Below are 26240 nucleotides of genomic sequence, written 5' to 3' on the forward strand. Positions count from 1 at the left end.
ACCTATCTTGGGAGTGGGGGCCAGAAGGGGTCAAGAGTGGCAGTGAGGGGTGAGGTAGGATAGATTGTATCTCTGAAGGGTTAATAGAGGCAGTGCTGACTAAAGTAAGAATTGATGGATCTATAGAAATTAGAAAGGTGGATTGATTAGGAAAGGGCATCCAAAAGGAAAGCCTTTCAAACAGAGAGAAAACCATGTGCAAAGGTGAAATGTTTCAGAAAGAGCAAGGTGGATTTGAAAAGCCACAAGTAGTGCAGCGTGCTTAGAGAGGCAGTGTGTGGAAAGAGAGATTGCTGGGCAGGAAGGGAAGTGGCCAGCTTGGAGGTGGTAGCTGAAGCTATTCACAACCATGTGATCTGGGAGACACTATAACATGGCATTTCATTAGGAATCCAGAGATCTGAAATCTTTAACTGGGTGAGCTTAACCAAATAATTTTAATTTCTGAGGCCTCTGCTTCCTTCTTTGTAAAAGGAGCATGTGATTTTTAGCGCTCCAAGAAGCCCTCCCCGCAATGGGTGCTGGTGGGGATGGGAACTTGGTGGCCAGAGCTCTTTGTCCCCTGCCTCTTTCACTTCTACTATATCGGTTTTGTTTTCGCCTGAATTATTTGTTTACAAATTAAAGTGAATTTATTTATTTAAGAGAGAGTCTCACTCTGTCACCCCAGCTGGAGTGCAGTGGCGTGATCTTGGCTTACTGCAGCCTCCACCTCCCAGGTTCAAGCGATTCTTGTGACTCGGCCTCCCGAGTAGCTGGGATTACAGGTGTATGCCACCAAGCTCAGCTATTTTTTTTGTATTTTAGTAGAGATGGGGTTTCACCAGGTTGGTCAGGCTGGTCTCAAACTGCTGACCTCGTGATCCACCCGTCTGGGCCTCCCAAAGTGCTGGGATTACAGGCCTGAACCACCATGCCCAGCCTATTAATTTATTATTTTTGGAAAACTGGCCTCCACAAAAAATATGTTGAAAGCCACAAGACTAAGTTATCTGAGGTGTTTCTGTACCCCACACCACTTAAGGAAAAATAGCAGTGTTTACTATTAGAAAGAGCAGTAGACCTGGAGTTCAAAGGTTGGGTTTTTATGGTTGGCAGACCTCTGTGTGGCCATAGGGAGCCAATTTTTCTTAGCTGATTGTTTTAATTATAAAAGAGGAACAAATATTATCTGCGCTTCTTGTCTTGATTTTTTCCCAAAACTGAAATAAAATCAGATATGTTGAAGTGCTTAGTGAATAGTGAGGTATTTTTTAAATGACTGTTATTCTTAAGGAAAATATTACCTACGCTGAAAGCTGTCTGTAGGTGTGAGTATCTAATATATAAAAGATGCCCTTGGCATGATGAATCTGGTTATTTAATGGAGGTGTCACACTTCTTATGTTGCATTTTTCTTGGCTCAAGTTCCCGTACCTAAAAGTGAGATAAAAATCTCTGTACTGGACAATTTTATACATAGTTTTCTAGATTTATCAGAATGAATTTTATTAAAAGAAAAATAAATATTAATGATCATTTTAAACTTCATTGGAAAGTGATGGTAACCTTATATCCCAGGATGCTTCCTTGAGTTATTCACTGTGCTTAAGAGCATGCATTAGGCTGGAATATTATGAATCTTCTTTTCATAGTAGTTTCATAACAAAGCTCAGGCGAAGTAGGTTTACATGTTTGTTTTTTGTTGTTGTTGGTGGTGGTGATCTTTTAATGGAGCATTTCAAATCCAACAGCCCTTTCTCCTATTAATAATACTGCCCATTCTCAAAAGCAAAACTTAGGTATGTGTTAGGTTAAAAGATCTTCCTTTATGCAATGTGAACAGGGTAAAAAATTAAGGTTGAAGGAAATAGATAACTCTGTCTTTCTACAAATATTACAGCCACTTCCACATTGCAGATGAGGAAAAAGAATAATTTTTCCCTCTAAGAAGTTATTACTCAGAGGGATAATATAGTTAAATATCACTCACGTTTTTCTGAATGCAAATCCTGTGCACATCTCCACATGCTATCAGGATCCAATTTAAGGAGGACTTTGTTACCGTTCTACAGAGTCTAAAACATGTCTGGATCCCTGTTCTTAACCCAGGCTGCATGTAGTGATAATTTGAAAGTGTGACCTAGCCCCAGCTCCAGAGATTCTGATTTAATTGGTCTTGAAGGAGGGGACCAAATATTGGTATTTTTACTCCCCTCCCAAGGGATCCAAGGGATTCTAATGTGCAACCATAGGGAGAACCACTAATTCTGGTAAAAATTAAGCAGATAAATGATTTGTTCAGATTTGTAGTATAAAAAAACATTATTTTGGTGTCAGTGTGAAAAATAGATTGGATGAAAGTTAGATGAGGAGGGCAGAGGCCAGTGAGGCTGGCACAGCCATGCAGCCATGAACCAATCTGAGTCCATGCCAAGAATTTCCAATATTGCTTGCAATTTCTGGATGAAGAATCTTGTTGTTACCAAATCCTCTGCGATCTATTTCCCTGACCTTAGTTGACCCTTCTGCTTTCATATTTACTGGTCATTCTCTCCTGGTGCTTCTAGTTACACCTTTCTCTGGTTGTCATAGTTATGATTTTGAGCCAGTGCCCTTTCCCAGATAAAGAGGGAAACCAAATATGGTGCTGTGAAGGCAGAATTTTGAATAGGGCATCCTGGGTATTTTCTCTCATCTGATCAGTCCTTTCAGGAGGATTTTGCTTACACTTCCCAATTTGCAGTCTCACCAGAGCCCTCCTCTTGTCTTCCCTTGCCTTAATACATAGTTCAGCTTCACCCAGGGAGGAATCACTGTATCTCACTACAAGGAGACACCTTCATCCTCTGAGTAATAACTTCTCCTGCCCTGTGTGAGGCAGGAGAACTAAAGCTACCCCAAGTCCCGGTCTTATTTCTGCCTCACAAGAAGTGCTGGGAGCATCCCATCACTACAAGGTGATGCTCTCTTTTTTAGAAGAACCCCTCAACTGTCCATTCCATTTATATTACTTCCGAACCCTGAAACTATTTCCTCAGTACCTGTTCTCTTCAGCTCTGAGTTACCACCCTTCACAATGAACAGGAAGTACAGGAGGCTTGGATTTAAACTTGGATGTAATCTCAGTTTAATCCGTTGTTAGCAGCAGCAAGTCACTTAGTGTTAGTGGGTTGCAGTTTTCTGACTTGTAAAAGTAGGAAAAATTATCTGTACCCTCCAAACTTGAAAAAAACCTGTAAGCTTAAGAACTGAGTACAGTATTGGTACAGAGGATGCATTCAACAAATGAGAGTTGATATTATTTTTGCTGTTATGATTATTAAGTGTGCATGCCTTCAAGTCAGCTGAGAGAGCAAATACATAGTTAAAAATGTTAGTCTTTGTAATGGCTAAATGGGGATACATGTATCTTCATATGTATATTATATATATTAATTATATACATTTAATTCAGTATATTTAATATATAATCATTTATAATATAATTATGTATATTGTATGTATGTTGAAACAAGGGAAATAGAGTAGGGGAGAGGAAAATGGATAATGAGTATAGGAAGAAGACAGGCTTTCCTGAGATCTTATTATTTTTATGCTATTATTATTATTATTTTTTTCTGTTATATTTGTTTCCTGGTCTAGTTCTTAGTGAATATGGGAAGAGGAAGGATAGAGAAAAAATTTTTGATTGTGTCAGGATTAAGAGTCAAAAAAAGATGAAAAGGCCGGGCGCGGTGGCTCACGCCTGTAATCCCAGCACTTAAGGAGACTGAGGTGGTCGGATCACAAGGTCAGGAGATCAAGACCATCCTGGCTAACACGCTGAAACCCCGTCTCTACTAAAAATACAAAAAATTAGCCAGGCGTGGTAGCGGGCGCCTGTAGTCCCAGCTACTCAGGAAGCTGAGGCAGGAGAATGGCGTGAACCCAGGAGGCGGAGCTTGCAGTGAGCCGAGATGGCATCACTGCACTCCAGCCTGAGCAATAGAGCGAGACTCCACCTCAAAAAAAAAAAAAAAAAAAAAAAGAAAAAACATTGCCATTATATCATGAAAGTTCATTTAAAATATATGCAGTCATAATTAGTTTTGATGCTAAATTGCAGTTTAATTACCGATTTGTTTTAAATTTAGATTAATTTTGAAATTTTTATTAAATGTGCTCTTTTTATAAGGTAAAGTTCTTTTTAAGTCAATTAAATGCTGTCAATAGAAATACCTTTTGATAACTAAAGTATAGTTGATTAATTAAATAGAAATATTTGTGTAGCAGGGAGTAACCCAAATATAAGATCTTGACTTCTGTCTTTCAATTGAGGACACAGAGAGAAAATAGATGTTAAACTTTGACTAAATTGAATTAAAATTCAATTTAAAATTTTATATTTAAATAATTTAAATTAAACTCTTTATTAGTAAGTAATTTTTAAAGCATCATTGAAAATACTAATTCCAAAACAGTTGATGGTTTTAAATAATTTATTTAAAGTCTGTAATCTAAGGCAGGCACCTTACTAAAGTCTCATTCCTATTTCCCATGAAACTAACATGCTTAATGTACAAGCCCAATTACAAAACAAATTCCTTTAGGAATTTTATGCCTCAAAAAAGGAATAGAGAAGATAACATGAGAGAACATATATTGAATACTACAGTAGAATGATTGTTCAACTTTTAAGGGATTTATTCAACTACACCATCATTTAGCCCATATGTCACAGTTTTGTTCACAAGAAAACTAGGGGTGACTTTTGTAAAAGCCCTTGGATGCAGTTAAGATAAACTATGCAAATGACACATTTGATCTGCCACTCCAATAATTATTTAAAAAGCATAGACAGGATCTCACTCTGTCACCTAGGCTAGAGTGCAGTGGCACAATCATGACTCACTACAGCCTCCAACTCCTGGGCTTGAGTGATCCTCCCACCTCAGTCTCTCAAGTTGCTAGAACCACAGTCTCACGCCACCATGCCAGGCTTTTTTAAAAAAAATTTGCATAGAGACACGGTCTCACTGTGTTGCCAAAGCTGGTCTCAAATTCCTGGCTTCAAAGGCCTCGGCCTCCCAAAGCCCTAGGATTACAGGTGTGAGCCACTGCACCCAGCTCCAGTAATTCTAAAAATAAAAAATAAAAAAATAAAAAAAATTATGGTGACTTTACACTTAGCAAACACATATGAGCATCAGTTTTAGAATTTCAGTTAATGTCAAGATTGGTAAACTTCAGTTTATGGAATCTTGTTTGAAAACCAGGACAGTTAATTTTCATGGCACTTTTTTGTGGTGACTTAAAAATAATAGATATTAGTTCCAAGAACACTTCTTCACATACTTTTGGTATTCTAAATTAGGTAACAAATTTGGACCTGAAATCTTAAAACAAATTTAAGTTACCTTCAGGCTTTCTTATTTCTTCACCATCATATTCTTTTCCAGTTCAAACACCATTCTTCCCTATGAAGAATTGGAGCTGAGATTTAATAGTTTTGCTTTTCTCTTGGTCATTTGTTCATATTATGTAGTTGGCCCCAAGCAATGTTATTCTGATCCCATCCTTGGCTATCATTTTCTTCTAAAAATACCAGATAAATTTCTTTCTATTATTGCTGGCATTTTTACAAACATCAGTCAACTCAGTATCAGTATCATTAGGTAATCATACTCTTCTTTCATGTTGTTTTTAAGTTTCGTTTCTTTTCAGATCTTTCTTTTTAAATGTAGTTCTCAAATACAAAGTTTTCAGAAACTTGCCTGTAAAACCATCCTGATAATTTGTAGAAGCCTTTGTGATTCTTTATCTAGATTGTGACAGAGCTTTAGAATGATATGGAATAATATATAAAATTTTCTTTTTAACTTGTTTCTTATAATCTAAAGCTTCACTATCCTTTATGGTAGTCACTAGCCTTATGTGGCCATTGAGCTATTGAAAAGGAATTATTCCAAGTTGAGATGTACTCTAAATATAATATACACATTGGATTTTGAATATATTTATATGAAAGCAATTAAATTTCTCAATAATAGTCTTTCATATTGATTATATGTTGAAGTGATAATGTTTTGACATATTGGGCTACATATAATACAGTATTAAATTTAATTTAACTTGATTCTTCATTTTTTAATGTGGATGCTAGGAAATTTAAAATTTCCTGTGTGGTTCACATTATGTTTCTATGGGCAGCACTGATTATTTCCATAATATTTTTAATATCTTTAATATTTTTAATTAAGTGTATTAGTTTTCTATTGTAGCTATAACAAATTCCCACAAATTTAATGGCTAAAAACAACACAAATTTATTATCTTACAGTTTAGGATGTCAGAAACCTAAAATGATTGGCAAAGCCTGTGTTCTTTTTGGAAGTTCTAGAAAAAATTCTGTTTTCTTGCTTAGAGACCACCTGTTTTCCCTGGCTTGTAGCTCCTTCTTTCGTCTTCTAAGCTAAGAGTGTAGCATCTTCAAATCTTTCTGACTCTCTCTTTCTCCCTCATCTCTGTTTCTGTTATCACATCTCTTACTCTGATTCTGACCCCTGACCCCTCTGCCTTCCTCTAATAAAAACCCTTGTGATTACTTGGTACCCATCTAGATAACCCAGAGTAATCTCTCCATCTCAAGATCCTCAATTTAATCAAATTTGCAAAGTCTCTTTTGCCATATAAAGTGGCATATGCACAGATTCCAGGAATTAAGACATCTATGGCGGGGGGGGGTGGGGGTGGAGGGTATTATTCCAATTACCGTATTAAGTATATTTAATGATATTCTTTCTTGATTTGTTAATTTCAATTTTAAAATTTTGGTTGTGGTCCAATATTTTAAGATCAACGAAATGGTAATACCAAAAAACAATCATAAGAAACATCAAGTCAGGTGTGGCATGGCACAACGGCTTCTCATCTGGGCGATGTTGCTGACCTTAGCGTGGTCTTAGTTAAGTCATTTATCTTCTTGTGCTTTTTTCTGTTTAGCAAAAGGAGTCTGTGAGTCTATGAAGGAACTTTAAAACTGCAGTTCTTTGGGCCACTGTTCAAATATAATGTAGTTGTTTTAATGATTAGTTTGAGTCCTTGTATGATGAATTTCAGCTAAAAGATATATCTTTTAGCTTCACCAGACTTATGAATGATGAGGATGTGAATTGTGAGTTGGTTTAATGTATAACACATAAGCCAAGAATTATATTCTCATTCTATCATATAATGAGTATGCTTTCTGTTAATACATAAACCATCTATCCTCATAGTCTATTTTGTGATGTAACAAATCATGCTTTGAACTTTCTTGACATTGCCTTTTCTGCTTAATCTATGTAAACAACTATGTCTGAAATATTACCATGTCCTGCTTTCCTTCTCTCCCTTCCTAGTACAATTTATAAATAAAGGGTCAAAATTTAATTGTTTTCTTTTGTAACAAATCCACCATTTGTTAGCTTGTTTATCACTAGGGAAGGTTTGGGAAACTTTTATAGAAGAGGACACAAGAAAAGGCTGAGAGTCATGAATTTTATGATGGTTGGAAGGTTGAACAATTTCTTATGCATTGAATGTAACATAGTTTTGCCATTCTGTTTAATTAAATCATTCTGCTTGTTTCTAGGTCATCAGAAATAATTTTATTCACATACAAGCAAAAACAAACTCTAAAACCAAACACACATGATCTTAGAAAAACATATCATTTTTGAAAAACTTGTGACATATTTTCTCAGTTTCTTGTAAGTAATCAAAGATTAAAGAGACAGATTAATGTGTAGATAAATAGGTGATAGGTGGATAGATAGACAGATATATAGACAGATAGATAGAGACAGAGAGACAAGAAGACAGAGAAATAACCATTCCTTTAGAAGATGTCATTTTAGGCCGGATGCGGTCGCTCACGCCTGTAATCCCAGCACTTTGGGAGGCTGAGGCAGGTGGATCACGAGGTCAGGAGATCAGTACCATCCTGGCTAACATTGTGAAACCCTGCCTCTGCTAAAAATACAAAAAATTAGCTGGGCGTGGTGGCAGGCACCTGTAGTCCCAGCTACTCGGGAGGCTGAGGCAGGAGAATGGCATGAACCCGGGAGGCGGAGTTTGCAGTGAGCTGAGATCGCACCACTGCACTCCAGCCTGGGCGACAGGGCCAGACTCCGTCTCAAAAAAAAAGAGAAGAAGAAGATGTAATTTTAAGGGTTCCTTTATTTAATATTTTGGAAATCATGGAACTAAATATTTTGGGACAGGTAGAAGATGCTCATTAAGTTGCTAATTGAACAATAATGAAAATTCAGGCTAGTGTTTACTTTTAATTATGTAATTAGCATAAAATCCTATCCAAAAAAAGAGTACCCAACTCTTGTCTGTGAAGTCAATGAGATGTCAATACCACTGGGATATAACTAAAAATTTCTCTTTCCATCTGGAACTATAGAACATTAATTTTCATGTGGTTTCCCATCCTATTAGGTCAAACTTTATAGTATATTCTGCTAATATTGGAAAAATAGACTCAAATAAACTAATATTTTACAATAAGCATTAATAGATGATATTTAATAAGATGGTTTCCTGATTGTGTTTTTTCAGTACTTAAGAAACATCTAAGATAATTTTATACAATTTAACTCATTCTATACTACGTTGTAATGTCAAAATCAATCATGGTACTATGGAATTAAAAGCCACCAAAATATCAAGAGAACCTGCTCTGAGGTTATTAGAGGGTCAGCGTAAATACTGCCTCACAAATGTACTTACATTCAAAAATGAAGAAAATATTCTGCAAAATAATGCATTATGCTATTATTAGCTAAAACCTTTGAAATTGGAAATTTCTATATTTTTCAATTTTACCAATTAAATAAATGTATAAATTATAGATGTAAAAAAGACCTCTTTCTAAAAGAAAACAGAATCTTAATTATTAGCATAATGCCACCATTATTTGAAAGTTTTTAACAAGTCAGAATTATTCAAGTTTGTTTTGAAAATCTGGATTTATTTCTGATTTAAACCCTTTTAGGAGTCCCTCTGTAAATATCTTTTAGCATCTCTAACCAACATTGATGAAAAAGCCCCATTTCAAAAGTGGCAGTCTCATGCTAAAATATCTAGTCTTGGGTAGTCACAGTGGCTATGCCTGTAATCCCAGCACAGCCAAGGTGGGCAGATTGCTTGAGCTCGGGAGTTCAAGGCTAGCCTGGGCAACGTAGTGAAACCTTGTCTCTAGAAAAAAATACAAAAATTAGCCTGATGTGATGGCATGGCGCCGGTATTCTCAGCTACTCAGGAGGCTGACATGGGAGGATCACCTGAGCCCGGGGAGTTTGAGGCCGCAGTGAGCCATGATCGTGCCTCTGCACTCCAGCCTGGGCAAGACAGTGAGACCAGGTCTCAAGATAAATAAATAAACAAACAAAATGTCTAGTCTTGATCATCACTTCCTTAGTTTCCATTACCAATCTCTATTCCATGAAATATAAAGATACATCTGGTATATTTAGCATCCAGGCGGGTGTGTTCTCCCAATACGTATCTGAAATATAGTCAGTACCAGTCAAGCATTTTAAGTAGTCTTTTCTAATTAAGCAGGATTGTGGGAGTAGATTCTTCCCCGTAGAAAGAACCTCTTTGTAAACAGTCACCTTTGCAGTAGTTAGAACTTACAATGTTGCACCACTTTTTATTTTTGTTTCTTTCATAATTCCCAATTGCCATTCATTTAGATTCAAGTCTTGAGCACTTAATATGAGGTTACATCAGGGGAGTTCTGAACATGGTACAGGATTTTTTTTTCTCCAGACTTGCTTTACAATTCCGTTTTATTTTATTTCTAGCTTCAGAATTTTTAAAATTATTTTTAAAAAATTGTTGTGGGTATATAGTAGGTATATATGTTTATGGGGTACATGACATATTTTGGTAATTTCTTCTTTTTCAGACACTGAGCTGCAATCTTTCACAACATCCTAAAACGTTTATCACAAGCCAGAGCTGAATTGATTTGACCTGGTCATAAAAGATGTGCATTTATATGATTTTTCAAAAAAACCCCCACCTTTTCCCAAAATAACTCTTTTGTATTAAAAGCAACAATGAAATACTTACTCATCTATTTGTTATGAAAACTATGCTGCTTCCTCACATGATCCATTTGGTATTAATCAATCCATCATTTTCTATTTGGTATAGAAACCAAAATAAGATATGTAATTCTAAGATGTTTTTTATCAGAGCTGAAATTTTAACAACACGGTTAAATTGGAATGCCCTATAGTGCTCAGGTTTACCAATCTTGGTCTTTTATTTCCATTATTATTATTCATACTAATTTTTACTTTCCTCCTGTATTGATTTCATTTTCTGAAGAAATTAGCAAGCCCATCTAATGAAGAGATTCTCTTCATTAGAGAGTTTATTCTCTTCACATAGCAACTAGTTTTACTGTTTGATCTATTAAGTCAGTCATTTACTAATAATTTGTATCATGAGGGATACAAATATTAAGTATGTTTCTATCCTCTCTGTCAGTAAATCACCAGGGAGATAAATGAATTTGATTCACATTTTTATTCTCAAACACCTTTCCTCTATCCTTCCTTCTCCTTTCACTTCTCCTTTTACTCCTCTTTCTTCATTGACTACCTTACTCTGTCAACCCATTTTACACTTAAACATACTGAAAAATGAACCTTTAGTTCTATATTAATATCTAATACTTGTTCAGTATGGATGCTGAAATATTAATTGATAATAGTAATAGCCATTTGCACTCAACAAATAAATCATCAATAGGAAACTAAGGATTTGTGGTAGTTGGCTGTTTTAAAGTCAACTCTCCTATGATATACTTTGGATTATGCCCAGTATACAGGAGTTATTCAATAAGTGTTTGCTGAAAGAATGTCAGCCTCTCCAAATTTCAGAAATATAATGGTACATCTGCTTCTTCTCCCTTATCTTTCTATTATCAAAGGAAATTAAATTGGCATATCACTATTTCCTTATCACAAATCTGTTTTGGTTATTTCCAGGAAATCTATTCAGAATAGTTGAAAATTGATTGTTTGACAATTAACTCAAGCATTTTTCCTGAGTCCAGGGTGCATTGAATAGTATTAACTGCTCAATTGAGTTATAAAAAATGCCTTTTCTAATATTTGGTATCTCTTTTGCATGGATTATGAAATATAATGCCTAGTGATTGTGAAATGAGATTTCCAGTCCTCATATTTCATATCAACAAAGTCTTCTTATTTGAATTCACATACATATTTTAAATACTCTGAGTGAGTTTTCTTTCATGTTGTAATTTTGGCTTATGGCTACTCTGGCTTTGGTAGTTTTTAGTTAACTGGTTAGACTGAATATAATCAATCAGTTGATTGACTGTTTCACAATTTCAGAGGCCCTGTTACTATTTGTGAGATCAAAGGAAAATACAAGAAAGAGCTAGTTGAGGATTACATATATATTTTTTTCAATTTCAACCATATTTTCCCATTTAGGTGGTAATTTTTGCTTCCTAGCTAGAATTTCTAATATCAATTGTAGAAATAAATAAGCACCATTCCATTTACACTTCTTAGAAATATTTAGTAGTACAGTTTTTTAAAAAAAATCTCCATATAAAAAGCACATTATGAAATATTGATATTTCATTTTTTCACAGACTTAATTAGAAAATTTTATAATATGGTAAAGATTCACAGAAATAATGTAGTCTAAATCTTTAATTTTAATAAAATATTTAAAGCATATAAACAATTTATATAGTAATATTGTAAACACCCATGTACTCAAGATTCAGGCTGAGAAATAGAGCACAATAGATACAGTTGAAGCTTCTGGTGATGCCTTTCCAATTTCATTTACTTGGCACCCTCCCCACAGTAACCTCTACCCTGAATATCATGTTTGTCATTATCATACATGTTAATATATTTTGCTCTATATAGGTATGTGATCAAATATAATAGATGTAATTATTTTACATGTTTTTGAATTTTATATACAAATATCATCATCCTATAAGCATCTTTCCGCAACATCCTTTGTTGTTGTTGCTGCATATTATATTTTTTGAGATTCATTTATATCAACTCAAGGAGCTAAGGTAACATTCATTTTTCTTGTTACCATTTCTACTATTGCAGTATATGAATATTCTATAAATATTTTGTCCAGCTATTTATCTGAAGGTGTTTAGATTATTTCTCTCTCCTACTGTTTTTTTCTCTTTCAAATAGTTGTGGAATGAATAGTTCTAGGAGTGGAAAAACTGGATTATAGGACATAAAAATGTTCAACTATTGCTAAACTGCTCTCTGAACTTGTACTATCATATACTCTCTGTAATTTCTTAACATTTTCATCAATATTAAGTTTTGCTGGACTTGTAAATTTCTGCCAATTTCATGACTGGGAAACAAAAATCTCATTATTTTGAAATGCATTTCTCTAATAACTAGGGGGATTGAGGACCTTTTTCAGATGCTTATTGGACATTGAGAATCTTTTTCTGTCAATCAACTATTCATTTCGTTAACCCATTCTTTCCTATTATATTTTTTATCTTTTATAAGCCCCTTTATGTACTTTGGATAGTAATCCTTCTTTGATTATATGCATTGCAAATATCTTTTATGAGTGTACATTTTGATGTATATAATTGCTTTATTTTAATATATCAAATTTAATATTATTTCTTTATGGACTTTGGCTTTTTTATGTTGTTTAGTAAACCTTTCTGTTCTCATCTACCCAAAATCATAAGCTATTTCCCTCTAAATGTTGTAAAATTTTGCTCAGCATCTTTAGGTCTTTAACCCACCTTAACATACATACATGTGAAGTTGCAATCTTGTATTATCATTATTTCATATGGCTAATTCAGTGTCTGAATATGTCATCTTCCCTCAGTGCTTTCTAATGTCACCAGTTATTTATCAAGTTTCCACACATCCATGAATATTTTCCTGGACTTTCTATTCTGTTCCATTGGACTAGTTTCTAGCCCTGAACCAAATCTGCATTGCCTCAGTTACTGTTATTTTATGTTAAGCCTTAATAGTTCATATGGGAACTTCCTGAACCTTTTTCTTCAGATCGTATTGATAATTTCTTACCCTTTGCCCTTGCAAACACATTTTAGAATTAACTTTTCAGCTTCCACAAAAAAATTGTAGTAGATTTTATTAATAATTACATTACTTCTATAGATTAATTTACCATATTGATTCTCCCATCCAGGAACATGTATATTTGTTGATTTATATGGGTTTACCCCTTAGTGTTAATAGATAAATTAGCTGTGGGCCAAAAAGTGATGGCCCAAAGTCACACAGCCAATTAATAGCAACACCAGTGGTAGAAGAAAGGTCTTTTGACTCCTTAACACCTTGTACACTAAAAAGGCTTAATTATTTAGTCAGTTAAAAAAGAGTGTCTTGGACTCCTTCCAGCTACAGAACCCCTCACCATGAAAGAGAATTCAACTTCTCTAGTTTACTAGGCCCAATTTGTGTTTCAAGCCCTCAAAGTGTGATTAGAGCGCTTGGGAAAACAAAGTCCTGAAATTCCTTGCATTGACTCTTTCTCTGGAGCCTGTCGGAAATGCTAGGGGTAATCTTGAGGTCATTGAATTTCAAAGCATTCAGGTAAGCAACATTGAGGCCTATGTAATGACTCTTAGGTCTTGTTCTGTGACCACAGGCTTACAGGAGCTATCACTTGCTTTGCTGAATGAACACTAAAAGTCCCAAATGAGTAAGAGATTATCTAAGAATACACACACACACAATCATATTCCTTTAAAGGAAATAAAATTTTAAATGTTTTTCTAAAAGCAGCATATCTCAGGAAGAGTGAGGCTTCTTTTAGGTCGATAGTTATTAAAGAAACAAATACAATTGCTTTGAAATCACCGAATTGCCTCAAATTGGCATTTTAGCTACTAACTGCCATTGGGAAAATTTTTGTAGACAAAAAAAAAAAAATAGAATCCAGAGGAGACAAACACAGAAGATTCAGTCTTTAAACGTAAAACAAAGAAACATCAGATGCTGTATTCAAGTAGTCATATACTATTCATGTTAATTGCAGTTCAGCCTTCTTTAACTACTACAGTAGCCAGTTATCTAAAAGGGCAGAAAAAAAAAAAGGTGAGGAGAGGGGATGGGAAAAAAAATGAGATCCCTGCAATATCGCCTCGAGCCACTAGGGGTATCTTTGTACCATTTTTCATCCTGCACCGATTTGGAGTAGAAACCTATATTAGGGTAAAACTAGGGTCCTCGGCATTTTTTTTTTTTTTTTTTTTTTTTTTTTTTGCGAGGAGTGCACCCAGAATCCAAAAAAGATTTCTTAAAAAAGAAAGAAAGAAAGAAACCAGAGTTTTTTTTCAGTCACCCGAACAGGGTTATGAAATTGTTCTTCTGGACATCAGCACCGGGAATTCATTTTTGAGGTCAATTTCCAATCGAGATAAATCTATTGGATTAGTAGGATTATCTGATTGCAGCCGAAAGAAGTAACGTTGTTTGATCATTTGTATTTCTTGCCTGATGGTCGGATTTACATGGAGGTGGCTTTGGGTCCCCAGGATTCTGGATCGTGGTTGCATCTGGAGAGAAAAAAGGATCAATCGACACGTTTTGGAAGTGTCCGTGGGTGAATAAAAAAGGGGGGGGGGGGGGTTGCAAAACTGGGGTTGCGGATGCTTAAAGCAAAAAAAGAGAAAAGGAAGCGCCTTGAATCCTGAAACAAGAATTACCGGGTGCTGGAGATTTCAAAAAAGCGTCTAGAAACTGGTAAATACTTGGACCATTTCAGCTTGAATTTGACGGCGAAGTGTTGTAGAGACCGTCTCCTTGAATCATTGCAAAGGGACCGGGGAAAGATGAGGGGGCTCCCTCTGTGGATTTATCTTGCTGAGGGTAAGTTTGTGGCTCTTTTATTGGGAGGGGGCTGCCAGGGTTTTGTGCCACTGCGCGGAAGGTGATGCGGACGCGGTGCCTGTGAAATGGAGAGAGAAAGGGGAATATAAAACCACCTCGCGCATCCCCGGGGGGATCGCTAGGGAGCTACCTAGATCGAGCTAAAAACATTATTTTTGTGGCGTCGGTGGGGGAGCCAAGCAGCTCTCCAAGCTCTCAACTTTGCATTGAAAATCTCTCAGTTGGGAGATGCTTCCCAGATCCACTGCTTTCTCCTAGCAATACTTTAAGGAGAGGAGGCAGCGGTGCCTTGGAAAACCTGCATGTAGAGCGGAAAAGCCCAAGTAGAAATCGCTGGTGCTTCGGCCGCCGTTTCGGCGGCTGTCGTGGCTTCTAGGGGGATATTTTGCAGGGGGAATTGGCTGTTTTCATGTTGTCTCCTCCCCCACCCCTCTCTTCCTACCCCTTCCCGCTTCCCGCTTCTCTCAACCGGACACTAAAGGGTTACAGGGTCACTGCACCGGATAGAGACAGTAGAAGTGGGTGGCTGGCCACACATGTTGTCTTGTAATTCACTTGCACGACTTTCCATAATACAAGTCCGAGGTAACTTTCTTCGAGTTGGAGCAGCCCAGGAAGACGTTGCAGGCTTTTTGCCGAGGGCCCAGGCTAGCGAGTGCGCCAGGCAGACGGCTGCATTTCTGATGCATCCCTGCCCTGCCTGCCTCGCCACTTACTGGCTTTTCTTTCCGACTGAGCGGTGCGCGCGCGTTCCCAGACATTTTCTTGCAGCTGAATTCAGGATTTTTTTTCTTTTTTTAAGAATTTTGTAGCTCCCAAGAAAAACTCATCCTTATTTGCAGAAGGAAATCAATTTCAGCAGCTATAATTAATCACTCAAATCAGTGAATATGAATTGACTCAGGCAACTAAAAGTTGCTTTGGAACCCAGAAAAGCATATTATTCTGAAGTAATTTTGGAGTCCACGTAGCTTCAGAACAATTGCATACAAAGAACTGATTTATTTGAGGGATGTATATAAATGTGTTCAGTAGGTTAACGAATCTGAGACTTCAACATCACAATTTTAGTTGGCTTTTTTTTTTTTAAAGCCAATTCGTTAAATTTTAAACTTGTAGACATTCAAATGCTTTGGAATAAAATGGAGATAGATAAAAGATAAAACATACATTTTGTATGTTCTAATCTTTAGAAGAAAAGTGTTACCTTTTTTCAGGGATTTCTGGTTTACAGATTATGACTGTATGCAGATACCTTTGTGGTTTTACCACTGAAGTCTGTGTGTGTGAACTCATCAAAAGGCAACTCTTCAATGTCATCTGAAGCACACTCATTCTCTAGTACTTTTTTTCAGGAATTCCAGATACATGCGACATTCTGACTATTAAAAGATTAGTCTAACCAAACTTTCTTCCTGGATTTGTGTGTGTATGTGTGTTTCTGAAATCTAATTTTGAAGCATGCATGTGAGATTTGTTTTCTAAAGATGAAATAGCAAAATATAAAACTTTTGTCTCCCAGGAATTCTAAAGTGGAAAAGGTAGATATTTCTTATTTCAGTAGGCGTTGTGTAGGCTTATTTAGAGATTATAGAAATAACAATAAATAGTTTCTACAAACCCAATTGTTAGTTTTAAGGCGATATCTGAGAAGCTAGGTTAGTCTCTTTTTACTCTGCTATAAGTCACGTGGTTCACGTGCAGACTGAGAGTAGAAGAATGGATGTTCTGTGTATTGGCACAGTCTAGCCACTGATCCTAGCCACACTGTCTAATAGTATTTAAAATATTTTCAAAGTTTAAACGGATTTTAAAAAAACAGCTAGCAAATATCATTAAGTGGTAATAGCAAATAAGTAATGAAGGTGAGTGGTAGGTGGGTTGGAATTTCTCTTTTTAAGCTAATAGAGAATATGGCTGTTGATATAAAAATAGATAGATAATTTGAAACATGAAAAAGAAGGTCCTTTTAAAATTGATTTGCATATTGCAAAACCATTAAATCAGTAGTCATTGCATGTGCCATAGTGTTAAAATGGAAGACTTAACTGAATGTGCCTTTGTAGTGCCTGGAAAATACATTTCTGTCAGAATAAACAATACTTTCTACTCCCCTATTATATTCTCTTTTGTCAGTTAAAATGAAAAGGGAGAAAGTGACCTTCTCTTTGTTATAATCTACTTGGAGGGGCTGTATCCTTTGTTTCTACAAGCAGTACATACACAAAACTTCGGTAAACTTTGTAGGTAGTAAATCCACTTTGGAAAGCCAATAACAATGGAAATAAGTATATACAAAACTACACACCAAAATTTTTTAAAAAGTTGCGGCCAGTAAACGAAGAGCAAGGTACCCAGTTAGATAAATGCTCTCCCTAATAGAGTGGATTGTTCTAAGAATTATTGAAAAACCTGAGGAATTCACTTAGAAAATTAATTCCATTTAGCTCCATCTTACCCAATACATGTTTTTGGTCCTAATTATTAAAAAGAACATGGTAGCCTTGATGAGTTGTGAATTTTCTATCAGAGTAACACAAAATGTGGTAGTTTGGGGTAAAGAGATGGAAGCTGTCAATTAGCCCTGGAAATCTGCAAGCACAGTTTCTGATATAAGTGACAAGAAATAACATTGGATTCCTCTAAGCTTATCACTATGTAAAAACTGATGTTGCATTCACTGGAGTTTTGCTTGACAGCTGCACCTGTCCCTCAAAAACCTTTTATGTGTTGCAACTGGCCTAACATTCAGGAAAAGCTAACACATTTGCTATAGATTCTTTCTATGATTTTGAGATGATTAACTACATTAAATGTTATTTTACATTAAAAAGAAGTTAGCAACACACTCTTAATTAGAAGCAAAGTGATAAGGGCAATTATTTTTAAATGACTTGTTGAAATTTAACACATGACACTTCCAAGTGCAAATCTTCCATCTCTTTTGCTTTATTGAGAAATATAAAAGAACAAAAACCAACTTTCAATTAATTTAAAATTCAAGTTTTTGACATATTGAATTTGCCAAGCATTGAAAAATATCAAATTTGTGAACACTCATGATGAGTCTAATGTTTTTATTGCTTTTTAAGAGATAATTTAAAACATCATGAGGTAGCTAACCATATAATCCTGTGGGATAGCAACATTCTGTTTCTAAGAAAATGATTTCTAAGAAAAATGATTCCTTAATAGTAACCCATTTGCTGGTCACTTTTGTTCTGTTATTAATGAAATAATGTTGATAATGTCAAATATTACTATGTTGGTATAAAATGATCTGAATAATCTCTGCCTTCAAGAGTCATCCCCCAAACAAAGTAAAATCAAACAAACAAAAATCCCCACAGCCATTTGGTAGCTAACCTGTGTGATAGAGAATGACTGTCAACTCGAAGCTTAAGTGAAGTCAGGGAAAACTAGTGAATCATTCCAGGAGTTTGAAATTATTAGACATTAAACTTTTGGGGGATTTTTATATGAGTTCTTTTTATAACAGTCAGTATAATCTCTTCTGTGCCTATTTCCGTTGCATGTAAGAGAAATTCTAGTCAATGGCAAAGCGCTTTACTGCTGCCATTACTACAGACTTTATAGATCAGAGATGTGTCAGCATGTTAGCTTTAGCAGTAATGCCTCTTTTGTGTGAAACCTTATGGGCCTTGCAGGCACTCTGTCATCCTGACACTCATAAAACGTTCAAGTCCCCATATTTATTATTTAATTTTCTTCCTATATATAGCAACACAGCACTTCAATATATGAATGTGTAGTCAAAAAAATGACAGGCAATTGTGGATGGGACTAATGAGTTTTAATAATACACATATTAGGGACTGCTAAAGGAAGTTTAATTAAGAAAAACAAGTTGAGCATGAGATTCATTTTGGAACAAATGCAAGTTAAGTTACTACTACTGATGTAAATTCAAAAACCACAGTGATATATCACAGGAAATTAAGTTCCAGCCTGAGACTAGACCAAACTAATGCAGTTGACATCTTAGGACTTAGCTTTAAGTGGACAAACTTTGATTTGACTTATGAAACAGAAGAATATGTACTTTTTTCACTTTCTCCTGGTTTGTATAGAAATTTTAGTTTAGTATTTTCACTGCGTATCCAGCTACGCTTTATGTACATAATATTAGTTCACTTGTGACAGGCCACACAGTAGCTTTTTCTTTTTCTGTAGCCTACTTTTCTAATGCTACATATGCCTACAATTAGAGCTACCTGCTGAGGCCCATGCTGTCTCTTTGGAGGTGCTGTAGGTGGTGCTTCATTAATAGAACTGCATAGTCAACTTTCCTCTACCTATAATTCTGTTTATGTTTTGCATAATTTAGAAAATAAATAGACTAATGTGTTTGCTTGCTTACTTTTATTTATTTATTTATTTGATGGTGGCAGTGCATGTGGAGGAAAAGCAGAAGTTGGGGAAGAGATTGAATATTGGGCAACTATTTTCTTAGAATGTGATTTTCTTATATTTTGCCTGTATTGAAATAGCACAGACACTTTCTATAAAGAGTATTTAATCAGGCAATGATATGAAGGTCTTATTGTATACATATGGTTCTCAACAAATGCCTATTGGGAAACATCCAATTGATATACTGTTTTTTATACCAATGTTTGTCATCAGTTTTTTGTAACCATAATGATTCTTTTTTCTTCCCTGACACACCCAATGAATGGTAGATCTACAGGAGAAGAAAAGAGGTTACTTGTAATGTTTGAAAATGAATTGAAAATTGTCATTGCTTTTTAAAAAATAGTCACAATGAGTACTCTCATATTGTCATATGGAATACTTTCTATGCTTGGAAGATCAACAAGTTCAAACATGTAATCAAGTAATATTGAGTTGATAAAATCCAGGTTGAGATTATCATTAGTAAAAGTTTTTTCCATATGACAACCACCACTTCTATGACAGAACTGACCAGAAAAAGTGATTACAGCATAGAACGTTGTGAATATTGTGAATGGTTGTCACAATATTCACACCTTGAAAATAAAACTTGAGCAATTTAATAGTTAACTATAGAGCTAAAAGGAATAAAAGTTCACTTCAGCAACCATTATGTTTCAAGTCAGTGCATCTGTCATTTCTAATTTAAATCTGTATTACTTACTGTCCAACACTTTACACATAAGTGACAGTGTTATCTATTCTTTTTCTCATGGGTAGAAAAAGTCACCAGTTTCATTACCTGTTTAACTGTGCCAAGTGTTCTAATACATATGTTACTACAAGATTGATGCCAAAAGTCCTTGTTATTTCACGCCATGGTCTTTAATAACAACATCTAAGAAGGAAAGCGTTTTTTGTTTTGAAGGAATACTGTACTAGTAGTCTGTATAACCTCCACCATAGTAGGGGATTTTTGTCTGGTTTGTTCGGAGCTGAGTGTATTTCTCTTCATCACCTAGAACAGTACCTGGTACATAACTGGAGATCAAGAAACGTTTATTGAATGAATGAATGAAAATCGGCTTGTGTTCTAGCCTTGGATGTTAGTAACTAAACGTGTAACCTCTTTATGTAATGAATACCTGGGATCTTCATTTTTGCTTTCTAAAAAATGTATAATCAGTAGTTATTTGAATTGACAAATAATTTTAAATAATGTACAAAATTCCAAAGGGAGGAAGGATTCTATTCAAAAATTGAATATTAATTAGAGACAAATAGTAACTGAGGCTTTTTAGTGATTTCATATAGAGTTTATATACTTCACTTTGATAAATTATTTGATCAAGACTTACAAGTGTAGTAGGATTATTTATATTGTTATAATTTACTGAAGGTACATTAGAGCTATTTTCTTCCATGAAGAAAATGTGATATCTCAGGGAACGTTGGAATTACTAAAAGTTATTGCAAACAGGTAGAACATGAACAATAAGACAATAAGATTTAAAATATAACGGTTTGGGATTTTCGTCATTACTTAAGATCTTTTTCCATTTTGTAAAACTTTATAATCCCATTCTCCCTATTATAAAATTTGAATTTAAATGGTGACTTTATTTGGCAACCTATATTCCATGTGTATATTAAATTCTTGTTAATATTCTATTCTATTCATTAATATATTGATATACTATTTGTGTTACACAAATGGCCCATGAACAGGGCATTATTTTGAATTTTGTTATTGTTATTAGTACTAATGCAACTTTTATATGAAGGAAGAAAATGATGTAGATATATAAAGGAGATTGCTAGTGTGATATTCTTTCTCCTTTGGATCACTGGTTGAGCTCTAAGCCAGGTCAGGAGTGACAGGAAACCATTATTGCTGTTTGGTGCCTTATGTGAAAGGCGTTGGTGGTCTTAGTCCAGTTCCTAGTAGACAGCTACTCCTTAAACAATAGTCACTACAGTATTTGCCAATTCCAGCAAAAGCCTGGGACTGAATGGACACAAAGGTTTAACTACCCACTCTCTGCTGATCATCCTCCAAGGGGTCAAGATTGACACACCCTGGCACAGGGCCATACTCAAACTTAGCACTGCCTCTGCCAAAGTTGCAGCTATTCTCTGGCAACAAGGGATTTTTTTAACTGGACTTTAATTAAGCAGGGAACCAGGAATGGCAATTTTCCACTCTTCCCAGGCATGAGCAACTCACTACACACAAAAATAAGCTTGAAGAATGAGTTGAGACTGTAGCACTCTTCTTAGGTTGTGCTAGCTTCTCTATAAAGATACTAGCAGGCATAATTAAGTTGCTTCTGGAAGCAATGACTTGTGACCCAAAGGTGGCCCCTTTCAGACAAAATCATCAACTTAATATCAAGGGAAGTAATCAGCTCTACCAGGCTGTCTCTTCTGAGCTCTTGAGTGATTATTCATTATCTTCTGTGGGATCACAGGGTCATCAATTGGTTTTAAAAATGTATCCTGTGGTATTTTACATATACATTAAAACTGTTGCCCATGACTTTTGAATAACATTCTGCCTCATTGATTTTTGCCCCTCTTGCCCCCTTCACCTTCCTGTTCATTTGGAAGTCAGGCTTCCTAAGTAGATTCTAGATTTAACAATTAATATTTGGAGATTACACCTGAAAATAGTTTCAGAATAAATAGAAAGTAAAACTTATATAGTTAATGTTAAATTTTTTTTCAGCCCTCCTCTTCAGAATAACAAAATAAAGAAGAAGCTATCTAATATTTCACCATTAGTTGTAATGATGGTTATAGCAGAAATACTCAGTTTTGTAATGCAGAAGACGATGCTGTCACCTTAATCTTTTTCTCTTTTTGTTGTCAGAAAAGCTATTATGGCATCTTAGAATCTTATTGTATTTTCTTTTTTGCCACACAATGGTGGAATTAGCTGCCAGTCTGTATGGATATCTATGCACACGCCTACATGATGAGAAATTTCCATTGTATTGTAATTTGTTTCCACCTCTTCTATGTTTCATCCCCCCTGGCTGCAAGTTTAATTAAGCTAATGCCTTCACAGAGGTCAAGCATCACAGATGGATAAATAAAATCTGAGGGTTGTGTTAATTGATGAAAAATAGTATAATGAATTAATGGGTCATTCATTCAAGAAATATTTTCTGAGGACTTACAATGTAATGCATTGTTCTGGGGATGGTTGTTAAAAACCAACAATTCAAAAGACACACCCTCTACTCTCAAAGTGTAAGGGTAATCTGATCATGTCATTTGTATGATTATAATGATTCTCTTCATACTTTGGATAAGATCTCACACCCCTAAAATGGCCAACAAATTCTTGAGTTGTCACATCCTTTCTCCTCTCCAGTCTGATGGGCTACCCTTCTCTCAGTTCACAGTGATTTCTTTGGAAAGCCCCAACCTCCACAGCATTTGGGTTTCCTGTTACTTCTGGCACATTCTATACCTTGGTTTTCAATTGCCAACTCCTACTCAATCTCAGACCCTGGTTTCCAGATTAATTCTTCAGGAAGATCATCATTCCCACTCCATATTCTTAAATCTCCCCTCAAAATACCCTGCATTATCCTTCTTCATACAGTATTTATTACTAGATAGCTCTCTGTGTAATTGACTTACTTAAAGTCTATCTTCCCCCATTGAACTTCAGTCTTTTTAAAACAATTATTTTTGATTCAAGGGTACATGTGCAGATTTGTTATATAGGTAAACTTGTGTCATGGGGGTTTGTTGTACAGGTTATATCATCACCCAGGTACTAAGACTGTTACCCAATAGTTACTTTTTTGTCTTCATCAATATTAGCACTATTCCTCTCCTGTTCACGTCGTCCTCTCCAATGCCTAGTACTATTTTGCCAAATATAGGAATGAAGATGGAAACTGAGATTACAAATTACTGTGGAAAAAAGTACTGTGTGTTTAGTTGCAAAAAATGTAATAAGTGTTTTGAGAGATAAGAGAAGGGAGTATTTTTATGACTTGAAGGACTGGGGAAGGAAGTCTTATTGACTTTTGAGCCAGGCCTTGAAAGGTACTAGCTGTGGTCCCTCCAGGAGAAAACTGATGGGGAAGGCATTCTCCAGGAAGAACAATCTTGGTGAACAAGTTGGGCCCAATTAACTGAGCGCTGCTTCCAGTGCTGTGCTGTATTAGTCTGTTTTCATGCTGCTGATAAAGACACACCCAAGACTGGGAAGAAAAAGAGGTTTAATTGGACTTAGAGTTCCACATGGCTAGGGAGGCCTCAGAATCATGGCGGGAGACGAAAGGCACTTCTTACATGTTGGCGGCAAGAGAAAATGAGGAAGATGCAAAAGCAGAAACTCCTGATAAAACCATCAGATCTCATGAGACTTATTCACTACCATGAGAACAGTATGGGTGAAACCACCCCCATGATTCAAATTGTCTCCCACTGGGTCCCCCCGACAACATGTGGGAATTATGAGAGTACAATTCAGGATGAGAGTTGGGTGGGGACATAGAGCCATACCATGTCATTCTGCCCCTGGCCCCTCCAAATCTCATGTCCTCGCATTTCAAAACCAATCATGCCTTCCCAACAGTCCCCAAAAGTCTTAACTCATTCCATAATTAACCCAAAAGTCCATAGTCCAAAGTCTCATCTGAGGAAAGGCAAGCCCCTTCCAGCTAAGTCTGTAAAATCAAAAGCAAGCTAGTTACTTCCTAGATTCAAAGAGGGAACAGGTAATGGGTAGATACAGCCATTCCAAATGGGAGAAATTGGCGAAAACAGAGGGGCTACAGGCCCCATGCAAGTCCAAAATCCAGCAGTGCAGTCAAATCTTAAAGCTCCAAAATAATGTCCTTTGACTCCAGGTCTCACATCCAGGTCACACTGATGCAAGGGGTGGGTTCCCATGGTCTTGGGCAGCTCTACCCCTGTGGCTTTGCAGGGTCCAACCTCCCTCCCAGCTGCTTTCATGGACTGGCATTAAGTGTCTGTGGCTTTTTCAGGTGAATGGTGCCAGCTGTGGGTGGATCTACCATTCTGGGATCTGGAGGAAGGTGGCCCTCTTCTCACAGATCCATTAGGTGTTTCCCCAGTAGGGACTCTGTGTTGGGGCTCTGATCCCACATTTTGCTTCCACACTGCCCTAGCAGAGGTTCTCCATGAGTGCCCCGCTGCTGCAGCAAACTTCAGCCTGGGCATCCAGGCATATCCATACATCTTCTGAAATCTAGGTGGAGGTTCCCAAACCTCAGTTCTTCACTTCTGTGCACCCACAGGCTGAACACCACATGAAAGCTGCCAAGGCTTGGGGCTTACACCCTCTGAAGCCATGGGCTGAGCTGTACCTTGGCCCCTTTTAGTCACTGCTGGAGCAGCTGGGACACAGAGAACCAAGTCTGTAGATTGCACACAGCACAGGGACCCTGAGCCTGGCCCACAAAACCATATTTTCCTCCTAGGCCTCCAAGCCTGTGATGGGAGGGGCTGCTGTGAAGACCTTAGACATGCCCTGGAGGCATTTTAACCATTGTCCTGGGGATTAACATTTGGCTTCTTGTTACTTATGCAAATTTCTGCAGCTGGCTTGAATTTCTCCTCAGAAAATGGGTTTTTCTTTTCTATGGCATTGTCAGACTGCAAATTTTCTGAACTTTTATGCTCTGCCTCCCTTGAAAAACGGAATGCCTTTAACAGCTCCCAAGTCACCTCTTGAATGCTTTGCTGCTTAGAAATTTCTTCCATCAGATACCCTAAATCATCTCTCTCAAGTTCAAAGTTCCACACATCTCCAGGGCAGAAGCAAAATGCCACCAGAGTCTTTGCTAAAACATAACAAGAGTCACCTTCTCTCCAGTTCCCAACAAGTTTCTCATCTTCATCTGAGACCACCTCAGCCTAGATTTTATTGTCCATATCATTATCAGTATTTTTGTCAAAATCATTTAACAAGTCTCTAGGAAGTTCCAAACTTTCCTACATTTTTCAGTCTTCTTCTGAGCCCTCCAAACTCTTTCAACCTCTGCCTGTTACCCAGTTCCAAAGTTGCTTCCACATTTTTGGGTATCTTTTCAGCAGTGCCCCACTCTGCTGGTACCATTTTACTGTGTTAGTTCATTTTCATGTTGCTGATAAAGACATATCTGAGACTGGGAAGAAAAAGGGGTTTAACTGGACTTACAGTTCCACACTGCTGGGGAGGCCTCAGAATTATTGCAGGAGGCAAAAGGCACTTCTTACGTGGTGGTGGCAAGAGAAAATGAGGAAGATGCAAAAGCAGAAACACCTGATAAGACAATCAGATCTCATAAGACTTATTCACTACCATGAGAACAGTATGTGGGAAACCACCCCCATGATTCAAATTATCTCCCACTGGGTCTGTCCCACAACACGTGGGAATTATGGGAGTTCAATTCAAGATGAGATTTGGGTGGGTACACAGAGCCAAACCATATCATGTGTGTTACCTTCCAGTAGTATTGTTTATTCACAAAATTAGTTTGCTACCAGGTATAACGTCTACCATGTACTCAGGTTTTACTCCTTGTTATTTAAAAAAATATATTGTTGGTAAATTTTTTTCTCCAATTAATGTTAAGTTTTAGTTGGCCTTTTCTCGTTAACATTCTATTTTCTCTCTCTCTTTTTTTTAATGTTATTGGAGAGGTACATTTAGTGTGGAAGTAGCCCAAGGGGAAAGAGAACAAATAGAACCGTTTATATACTCTGCAGAGAAATGGGGAATATCATGCAACTCTGGAAAACTTTTGGGGGCTGCCCACGATTTCTCCCAGGAGGAGGTTCTGGGCAAAATTAAGAAGGAGGCAGCATTTGTCTTTAGAGAGTGTTAATTCTTCTGCCTTATCTCTTTCTATT

At 36.4% G+C, this 26240-nt stretch overlaps 1 protein-coding gene across 12 annotated transcripts in view; it reads left to right on the forward strand.

The window, feature by feature from the left end:
- NLGN1 (neuroligin 1) overlaps positions 1 to 26240 on the forward strand; it is a 915231-nt gene that overhangs the window by 179418 nt on the left and 709573 nt on the right. For 2 of the 12 annotated variants that reach the window (XM_034957733.3, XM_063602602.1), the window contains exon 1: positions 14604 to 14918. The exons of the other annotated variants lie outside the window; for them this stretch is intronic. The gene's annotated coding sequence lies outside the window, so the exon portion shown is untranslated. Of the gene's footprint in view, positions 1 to 14603; positions 14919 to 26240 lie in introns of those variants that run through there. 12 annotated transcript variants of the gene reach the window in all.

Source organism: Pan paniscus, chromosome 2 (assembly GCF_029289425.2).
Source record: "Pan paniscus chromosome 2, NHGRI_mPanPan1-v2.0_pri, whole genome shotgun sequence".
Taxonomy (NCBI): domain Eukaryota; kingdom Metazoa; phylum Chordata; class Mammalia; order Primates; family Hominidae; genus Pan; species Pan paniscus.